The sequence below is a fragment of the Lactuca sativa genome, chromosome 8 (assembly GCF_002870075.4).
Source record: "Lactuca sativa cultivar Salinas chromosome 8, Lsat_Salinas_v11, whole genome shotgun sequence".
Classification (NCBI taxonomy): domain Eukaryota; kingdom Viridiplantae; phylum Streptophyta; class Magnoliopsida; order Asterales; family Asteraceae; genus Lactuca; species Lactuca sativa.
This window is the reverse complement of record NC_056630.2, coordinates 25,213,992-25,223,733: the sequence shown is the minus strand read 5'-3', so window position 1 is coordinate 25,223,733 and position 9,742 is coordinate 25,213,992. Positions and strand designations below refer to the sequence as shown.

The 9,742-nt window shown below is 39.0% G+C and overlaps 1 long non-coding RNA gene across 1 annotated transcript; it reads right to left on the bottom strand.

Moving 5' to 3' along the window:
* Positions 1 to 2,097: 2,097 nt before the first annotated feature.
* LOC122195714 (uncharacterized) lies at positions 2,098 to 3,633 on the bottom strand. The gene is made up of 4 exons (XR_006186277.2): positions 3,510 to 3,633; positions 3,321 to 3,407; positions 2,726 to 2,868; positions 2,098 to 2,635 (listed from the first exon to the last, which is right to left on the bottom strand). It is a non-coding gene; the product is annotated as an uncharacterized LOC122195714 (long non-coding RNA).
* Positions 3,634 to 9,742: the final 6,109 nt, after the last annotated feature.

Genomic DNA, 9,742 nt, shown 5'->3' with positions numbered 1-9,742 from the left:
TATATTTATATGATATAACATTGTGGGATGAAAACCCTATATGCTCACCAGGCTCCCAAGTCTGACCCACTCAGTTTTCTTTGTATCACAGGTATTAAATACGAAGACATATTTCACAGAGAGATTTAAAGGAGATATAAATCAACTGTGTAATTAAATGTATGTTCTGCTTATGCTTATATGTCTGTATCGGAACATGACACCCCGAGGTTTTATTATTGAATGAAAATACATTCTTTTTGAGAAATGATTTGATAAGTTATTATCATATCTTGTTTTGGGAACAAATTCCGCAACCGTATCTTTAAAAGATTACTCTGATTTTATAAAACAAAGCATAAGTAAAATCGGTCTTTTCTGGCCGTGAAAATGGGGATGTCACATCGAAGGGGAGGCCAGCACCCAGATATGCTAGGCAGTATCCGGTCAAGAGGACCGAAGGGGAAGCCAGCACCCATATATGCTAGGCAGTGTCCGGTCGAGAGGACCGAAGGGGTAGGTCGGGCACCCAGATATGCCTGACAATTTATGTATGTTATGTGATTATATGGTATGTGGTACAGTGGGGGAACTCACTAAGCTTCGTGCTTACAGTTTTCAGTTTGGGTTTCAGGTACCTCTTCAGCTAAGGGAAATGAGCCGGCGCGGTAGCGGCATATCATACACACTCTTGTTTTCCACACTATGGATTTTCTGGGATGTACTCTGAAATATTACTATGTTATTACCGGTTTTCAAACATGGAGTATTATTATGAATGTTTTGTAATGATGTTTTTACGTATTAGCCTAATTTAAAAATGAATTTTTTAGCCGGTATTTTTGGGGCGTTACAAAAGTCAATTAACTCGTTTACCAATCTCTTTCGATAAATCAAAGTCTCTGCACTAAAAGTTTAAATTTCAAACTCTGAGAGTTCCTAATGATAAAATTAAATTTGTAATGGTAAAATGGTCATTTGAATTTATATGAAAAAATAACCTTGTTATAAGCGTTAACTAAAAAATATGACAAAATCAAAATATTGGTACATTTTACCGGCACCCTAAGGTTTTGAAAAATGTTCTCACAGATACTTACATGTAAATAATAGCTTCCATATATATATACATAGATATAGACATTGCATATATATGAACATAAGCATTTTATATACAAATGTATAAATGATAAACGATATTGCATACTTTAAGATTCTACACCACCAAAGAAAATATTTTATCATATATAAAGGATATCCCAGATAACTAAAGGAATAACCCAAAAACCTTAACATATCTCCACCATAACAATAGCCTTTCCTCAACTTATTTATGGGCCCCACCAATTTTAAATTATATCACTTTATTCCTTTTTATATAAATCAATATAAAATAACTAAACAGGTCATATAATTTTCTTATTACATTAATATAAATTTCAAACAAATAAAACTTAATTAACATATAATTTCCTTATCGTAGAGAAAGAAAATTAAAATAAATATACTATTAGTATTAATTTAAATTGATTTTTATTTTTTTAATATTGTTCATATAGATATATATATATATATATATATATATATATATATATATATATATATATATATATTGCATTTTTTTTTAAATAAAGTATTTATTTTTTTCAAAATGATCTTAAAACTTATAAACTAATTAACAAATTGAAAAATAAAAATAAAAGATAAGTGAGCCAAAAAAGGCTCTTGCAATGGTTAACTTTTTTCAACACAAAAAGCAAAGTAATAAACTGCCATTGGGGATGCTCTAATGATTTCTATTCAATGATATCATTTAATTAATATCAGGCAAATATGGATGTCTAAAATCTCTCTCTCTCTCTCTCTCTCTCTCTCTCTCTCTATATATATATATATATATATATATATATATATATATATATATATATATATATATTACCTCTGGCCTATCATCAGCTCCTAGTTTTTGGAGTAACGAAAAAAACAGAAAACAATATTTTTTCATGTTCAGCTACAGTTACTGAAGGATCATGTTGGTTAACTTTTTTAACAGTAGTATTCAGACTCTGTTCTATCTTTTCACCATTCTTGTTCTCTAGCGTTTGTGCAAAATAAACAATCTAAAGATATAACTTATTTGTAAACTGAAGATAACCAAATGATATACCAAATCAGAGCAAAACCTCTTTCCCTATCCTCTGTATGAACCTCTAAAAGACCTTTTGCTATAAAATCAGTTGAAATACAGGAGAAGTCAGAGCCAAAACAGATAAAAGCATCATATATATTATAAACACAAAACCAGATCTTAGGCACCCATAGTTTGAAACCTCAAATTTATGCATCTATGTTACCTTTTTTACTGGATTTATTTTGCAGCCGATTATAGATTTTGGATTTTATTTTCACTATCACCAAAAATCAAACCTCAGATATATAAAAAAAAAATAAAAATTAAACATGAGATATCATAAAATTGAGAATGTTTTAAGTGAAACAAATTGACTTAGGTCTAAACATGATATATTTGTTAAAGAGCTTCATTGTAGAAGTTATATAAATTTTGTAGCTATATATAATATACCTGTTTTGCCCCAAGAACAGGAGGTATAAGACACTCGGAATCTGTGGATTGAGTAGATTCATCAATAAGCACCTACATATGATATAGTTCATTTACATTGTGAAATTTTATATATTTTTTTTAAAATTTAACTTGTTTTGGTTCAATTTATAAAAAATAAACCTGGCGGAATCTAAAATTTGCCAACTGTGGGTCCCCTGAACCAACACATGTGCAACAGATGACATCAGCACTCTGAGATATCTCCTTTTCTGTAGCCTGTTTTAGTGCTTTATTTATCTTCTCATCCCTGCTAGATAACTCTCCTGTATAAATTATAAAAATAAAAAATGAAAAATCCGTCATCCCAGTTCCAGGTTAATATATAAATTCATAAATCTAACATTGTTCATCTTTCAATTGTTGAAGCTTGTGGAGTTCACTCTTTTCAGATGTATCAAGATGGCGAACCTTAAATGAAAACATATAGAATTCAAATATTAAAATTCATAAACGTATAAAGATTATGAACTTGGCTTCGATTTGAGGTTAAGTGGTCTAATGAAGCTTAAAATTTGGTTTAGAAGTTTTAACAAACACATAATGTGCACATTCTGTTGATCAGAATACATTGCCTTTAAATCCTCACAGAACCTAAAAAAATTGAGAAAGAAATACTGGAAACAAACCAAATGACATTTTCTAACAAAAAAATTCAACCCTTTTGTAGAAACAATAAGACATATAGTTAAAAGAAATTAGTATTAACAGTACATACCTGCTGAGTGGGAAGATACTTCCTCCTGTAATTAAATATTGCATCATTCTCACTTATGTCACCACTGTTGCTAGTTTGAAGTTCCACCTGATTAATAATGCAACGAAAAACATAATCATGGATATGTAGATATCATATTATAAATCAAAGAATAACATCTAAAATATCATGTGTTTAGATGTTACTTACCTCAGTTGGCAGAAAAACACGACTGGTTGCTGATCAGAATTAGAACCACCATCAAGAACAACTGATGTAAACTCTTTTCCTCCTCCAAGAAAAATTACAACTATAACCTTATCATCAATCCCCTTACAAGTTTAAGAAATAAAATCATATCAATAAACTTAAGGGATTAAGTGTTAAAGTAAAGAGCAATGAAGGAGAAACCATGGTGTAAAAGATGACAAGCACCTCTCGCATAATTTCTCTAACTTTGGTTAAGGAATCATCAACATGATAGGCAACTGTAACTCTAATACTTAATCCTGCTCCTATTGGTTTCACCTGAAACCATGTGAGAAAACAAATATTGATCTCTTGTACGTTCACTTGGTCTTGTGTACATCAAGTGATGCTACAAGGTATGATCTATGTGATATTGCTCTTTCAAGCATTTGGTCAAACACTTGGAGAACCCATTTTGGTGGATTGAAGATTGGAAGCAAAGAGAAGAAGGTTGGTAAGGAGGAACCTTTGAAGCTAGAGCTTGTAGATCTGGGATAAGTGCTTCATTTCGGACCTCTGCAAGGTAAAAAGTCTTGAGCTTGATGATTAACCTCTTAGATCTCCTTAGTACAAGTTTATGGACCTTTTTGGTCCCAAGATTAGGACTTTATGACTTAAGCTCGTTTCTAAGACCAGGGTTGCCTCCCTTAGAGTCATATGAGTCCCATAAGCAGTAAAGGTCCGATCTTTATGGTCCCAATGAGCTCATGCATGAGATCTAGCCTTGGTTTTAGAAGTGTATGGTCACCTTTTTTTAGTTTGAGTGTATTTGGTGGATTGCAAGTCACCAAGTTAGTGGCTTTATGGACTAAGACATCAGTAAGGACCTGGATCTGAGTTAGTAGCCTCTGGAGTGGGGTATTAAGCACTTAATGAAAAAGTGCCTTAACAGGATGGTTACGCCGAGCGTAAGTGAAGGTACGCCCCGCGTACTCCCTAGCAGGCCAGTACGCTTAGCGTACATTGGAGTACGCCCAGCATACTCAACAGAGTTGGGTTTTGAGCATTTGGGCCTCGGTGTGGGCTGTGTTTTGGACTATAGGTCCTTGGGCCTTAGTGGGCCAACAGAAGTCAGATTATGGGCCAAGGGCAGTTTGGGCTCAGGAAGGGCCATATGTGAAGTAGGTCCAATTTAGTATAATTGGGCCATTGGTGGGCCTTTAATGGGCCAGTAGAGCACTTAGAAAGAATGAAAGGGTTTGGGCCATGATTATGACCCACACCATAGTAGGGGTAAAATAGTCACTTTACCCATCAAAATATTCCCCTTTGATTTAGTGTGTGACTTAACATGATAGCCGGAGAGCAGCCGGGACAGCAGTCGAGGATCTTACACTCGAGTTTTCAGCCATCAACATTCCAAGGTGAGTTTTGTTCCAGTAGGAACGGGTCTAAGGCCAATATGCCGGCCTGTTTAGCTAGCAGTAGTTTCCGGACTTCAGTCCGATGTAGTAGTTAGTATGTTTGATGCCTTCGTGGCTCAGACAGGATTTATGTGTTATGTGTTCCGGGCTACGGCCCGATGTAGTATGCAGTATATGTGTGTTCATGCTAGTTGATATGTTTATGCTATGCTATGTTATGCTCAGTCAGTATCCGGACTTCGGTCCGATGCAGGGGACAAGGTCCCAGTTAGTTCCGGACTTTGGTCCGATGCAGTTAGTTCTGGACTTCGGTCCGATGCAGGGGACAAGGTCCCAGTCAGTTCCGGACTTCGGTCCGATGCAGAGGGCAAGGCCCTGGTTAGTTCCGGACTTCGGTCCGATGCAGTTTCCGGACTTCAGTCTGATGCAATGGGCAAGGCCCAGTATGTGTTTATATGTTATTGTATGGTATGTGGTAGTTTGGGGGAACTCACTAAGCTTCGTGCTTACGGTTTCGGTTTTTGGTTTCAGGTACTCAGATTTCAGAGGAGGAGCTCAGAGATGTTGCAGTGCACACACCATAGTCGGTTAGCCTGGGAATGTTTTACTCTGATAAGGAGATTATGTTTTGAATTAATACTCGAAAATTTTGTTATGACTTGTGATATGGTTTTTATAAACATGGTTTTAGTAATGTTTTAAAAGAAATTTGTAGTCGTGATTTTTGGGTCGTTACACTTATCTTCTGGTTTTCTTGCCCCCAAACTTCCCAACAAAATGGTAAAGCCGAACGCATGATCCGCCGGTTAAGTGACATAATTCCAACACTATCAATGCAAGCACATATTCCTCCTGGCTTTTGGGTTGAATCTCTTCATACAACCACTTATCTTTATAACATCCTACCCATTAAAAGACTAATCTTTTTCACCTACTTCTTTTCCTTATATCTCCGTCACCCAAATTATGACCACCTCCGAGTGTTTGATTGTGTTTGCTACCTAATCCGCTCGGCCACCTCTCCTCATAAATTTCACCCTCGATCAACTCGGTGCATCTTCCTCGGATACCCCAATAATTTTCAGGACTATTGCTATTATGACCCGATATTTGGTAAAGTTCACTTCTCGGGTCATGTCACATTTGACGAAAATGTGTTCCCATTCAAACAAGCACCCTCCGCACCTACCCGACCTCCTCCAGAAACTGATTACGACCCGTCTTTCATCATCCTAGCCCCTTATCCAACACAAACCACACAAACTTGAACCAGCCCCAAACCGTGACCACTTCACTCACGGTCAACCCATACATCCTTCCTCCACCACCACTCTCCTTTTCAACATTCATCCATGTCCGCCTCAAACACCATCCAACATATACACACCATGACTACCCATTCCAAATCTGACATAAACAAAACAATAACCTATCTCAATCTTCATGTTACCTAACATCATGACATCTCACCCACACCCACATCCTATATTAAATCCCTACAATATCCAAATTGGAAACAAGCCATGAACAATGAATATAAAGCCTTACAGGATAATAAAACATGGGAACTTGTTCGATGACCCGTCAACCACCCGATCATTCGTTGCATATGGCTATTTCGGCACACATTTAATGTCGACGGGTCTCCCGAGCACTATAAAGCTCGCCTCATGGTAAATGGAAAATCACAAACCATTGGTGTTGATTGTTACGAGTCATTTTGCCCAGTTGTTAAACCGACTACCGTCTATACAGTTTTATCTCTTGTAGTATCTAGATTATGGCCTATTAAACAGCTAGATGTCAAGAACACTTTTTTACATGGTGATTTGAATGAAACGGTATATATGCACCAACCTTCAGGATTCATTGACCCAGTACGCCCAAACCATGTGTGTCGCCTAAAACATTCCTTGTTCAGTCTCAAGCAATCTCTACGAGCGTGGTATACACGCTTATCCACTTTCATACTTGCTCACGGCTTCAACAACATCTGTGACACTTCGTTGTTTGTGTATCTCCACGAGGAACACACAACATATTTTCTCTTGTATGTTGATGACATCATCTTGACCGCATCAGATCCCACCATTCTTCAGTCTCTTGTTAGCAAGATATCACTGGAGTTTTCCATGACCGATTTAGGTGAATTGCATCATTTTCTGCGAATCTTGGTCACCCGGGACAAATCCGGTTTATTTCTTAATCAATCTCAATTTGCTTGAGACATAATACAACATGCATTTATGGCTACATACAAACGTGTTTCAGCACAGGTGGACACGTCATCCAACCTCAACGCAACCGCTGACGACCTCTTACCCGATGACACACTTTATCGCATCCTATCTGGTGCGCTTCATTATTTAACTTTCACTCGTCTAGATATTTCATACGCAGTACAACAATTTTGTTTATTCATACATCCCCCCATGAACCTCAATTTAATTCTCTTTGAAGCATATCCTTCGCTACCTCCAAGGTACACATGGCTATGGTATTTGGATCACCCCTGCCTGGTGTGATTCTATCACTTTTTGAAGCACATCCTTCGCTACCTCTAAGGCATACTTGCCTATGGTATTCAGATCACCCCTACTCGGTGTGATTATCTCACAACTTATTCCAAAGCGGGACAGAGGCGAATGCCCTGACTCGAGGCGATCCACGTCCGACAACTATGTTTACTTGGGAGATAATATTCTCTCTTGGTCCTCGAAATGACAACATACTATATATCAATCCTGAAGCCGAATATCGAGTCGTTGCAAATACTATAGCTGAAATCAGTTGGCCTCACAATCTCTTGCTCGAGCTATAAGTTCCGCTTCGCAAAACTGCCATCGTTTATTGTGATAACGTCTCTGTAGTCGACCTGTTGGATAACCCGGTCACATATGAGTTCTATACGTCCCACCAGAACTTCAATATGCCGACATTTTTTTGAAGGGTCTTCCCAAGCATTTGTTTCAAAGTTTGAGATTCAGCTTGTGCGTTCGTCCTTCTACCGCTTGAACTGTGAGGATATATATATATATATATATATATATATATATATATATATATATATATATATATATATTTGTGTGTGTGTTCTCAAATCAGCAGGCTTAAACCGCTTCGTTGTAGGCCTTGACTGAGCAGGAGCCTGCCTCGACTCCTTTGTCTGAATTTCCATCTTAATCTCCTGCATCCTCGCGACATCCTGAAGCTCAACGAGGGTAGCATAACGCTGGGTGGACACAAACTACTGGATATCCGTCTTGAGCGTGCTCAAGTACTGGGTCATCGGAGCCTGCTCCAAAGCAGCAAACTTAGGGAAAACAAGAGCCCTCTTTTTAAAACATCTTTGTGATCTTCGTCATCGTCTCAGTAGTTTGTCTCAGATCCAAGTACTGCTGACCCAATCTCTACCTCTCCACCAAGGGAACGTATCTCGCACGGAACATCTCCGAGAAATGCTATCAAGTAACAAAAACTCTTTGCTCAGGAGTGTAAGCACCAGTCACCAATCCTTCACCCCCAACCTGAGAAGGTTTAGGTCACTTTTGACCTTTTGGTCAGCAAGGCAAGAGCATGTGAAGAAACACCCCTTCACATCAGACAACCACCTCATCACCACAATCGGATCTTGAACTCCCTCGAACACTAGGGGATTTGTATTGTCAAAGTCCGGTACTGGCAAACTCTCTCCCCTCGAATCCCCGTGGTAGCAACAACCGTGATAGCTGCAGCAACAACAGCCTCAGAAAGTGTAACGTCCCAAAATTCAAGACTAAAAATTTCTTTTAATAAAACATTACTTTAAAGCAAGGTCATCATTCCAAAACATAATCAGAGTATTAATTTCCAAAACACATGTTCGTTATCAGAGTAAACATTCCCAGGCTGTCTAATCTATGGTCTGTGCCATGCGATCACCCCGAGCTCTTCCCTCCACTACCGGAAGTACCTGAAACCAAAATTTAAAACCATAAGCACGAAGATTAGTGAGTTCCCCACCCTACCACATACCATGCATAACCACATACTGCACATACTGGGACACGCCCGCTATCCTGGGCCTCGCCCCCTACCTCGGGCCTCGGCCGATACAACGGCCCCGCCGCTCCAGGCCCTGCCTGGCTTCGAGCCCTGCTCGGTTACAGATCTGTTTCACTTAGGCCTCGCCCGTCACAGGGCCTCTCCCGCTAACATATAATAGCACATAAACATATCACATCACATAAGCTAAACACATACGAACGAATCTTGACCTAAGGCCTCGCCTGTCTCTGGGCCTCGCCCTTGTCTTGCTACTGATGAGTCATGGAACCCCGTCCATACTCCTGCCGATAGTGAGGTACGGGCCCAGCCCACTTTCACTCCTTCCCTAACTTGGGCCTCGCCCCTGATCTACTGCTAATGAGATGTGGAACACCATCCACACTCTACTATTGGTGAGTTATGGGACCTCACCCACACTCACCTCCCTACTAGGCACATACAAGTATCACACAGACAACAAGTATAAACTATCACATAAACCATTCCTTGGGCACCCGCCCGCTATCATTGGACCTCGTCATGATTATCATACTAGCATACTGTGCCTAGGGCTAACCCCCGGTTCTTCTACTCATAACTACATGGGCCGGTATTGTGGCCGTAAACCCATTCACACAAAAGGGAAACTCACATGCACTGGCTGAACTTGCTGATGAACCCACTAGCTACTGCCCGACAACTCTCTGAACTCCTGCTCCACTCGCTCCCCGAGCTACCAATATCAATGCAACACTGAGTCTAACTGACCCTCGAAAGACAACCAAGTCAACTCTGATCAAAGTC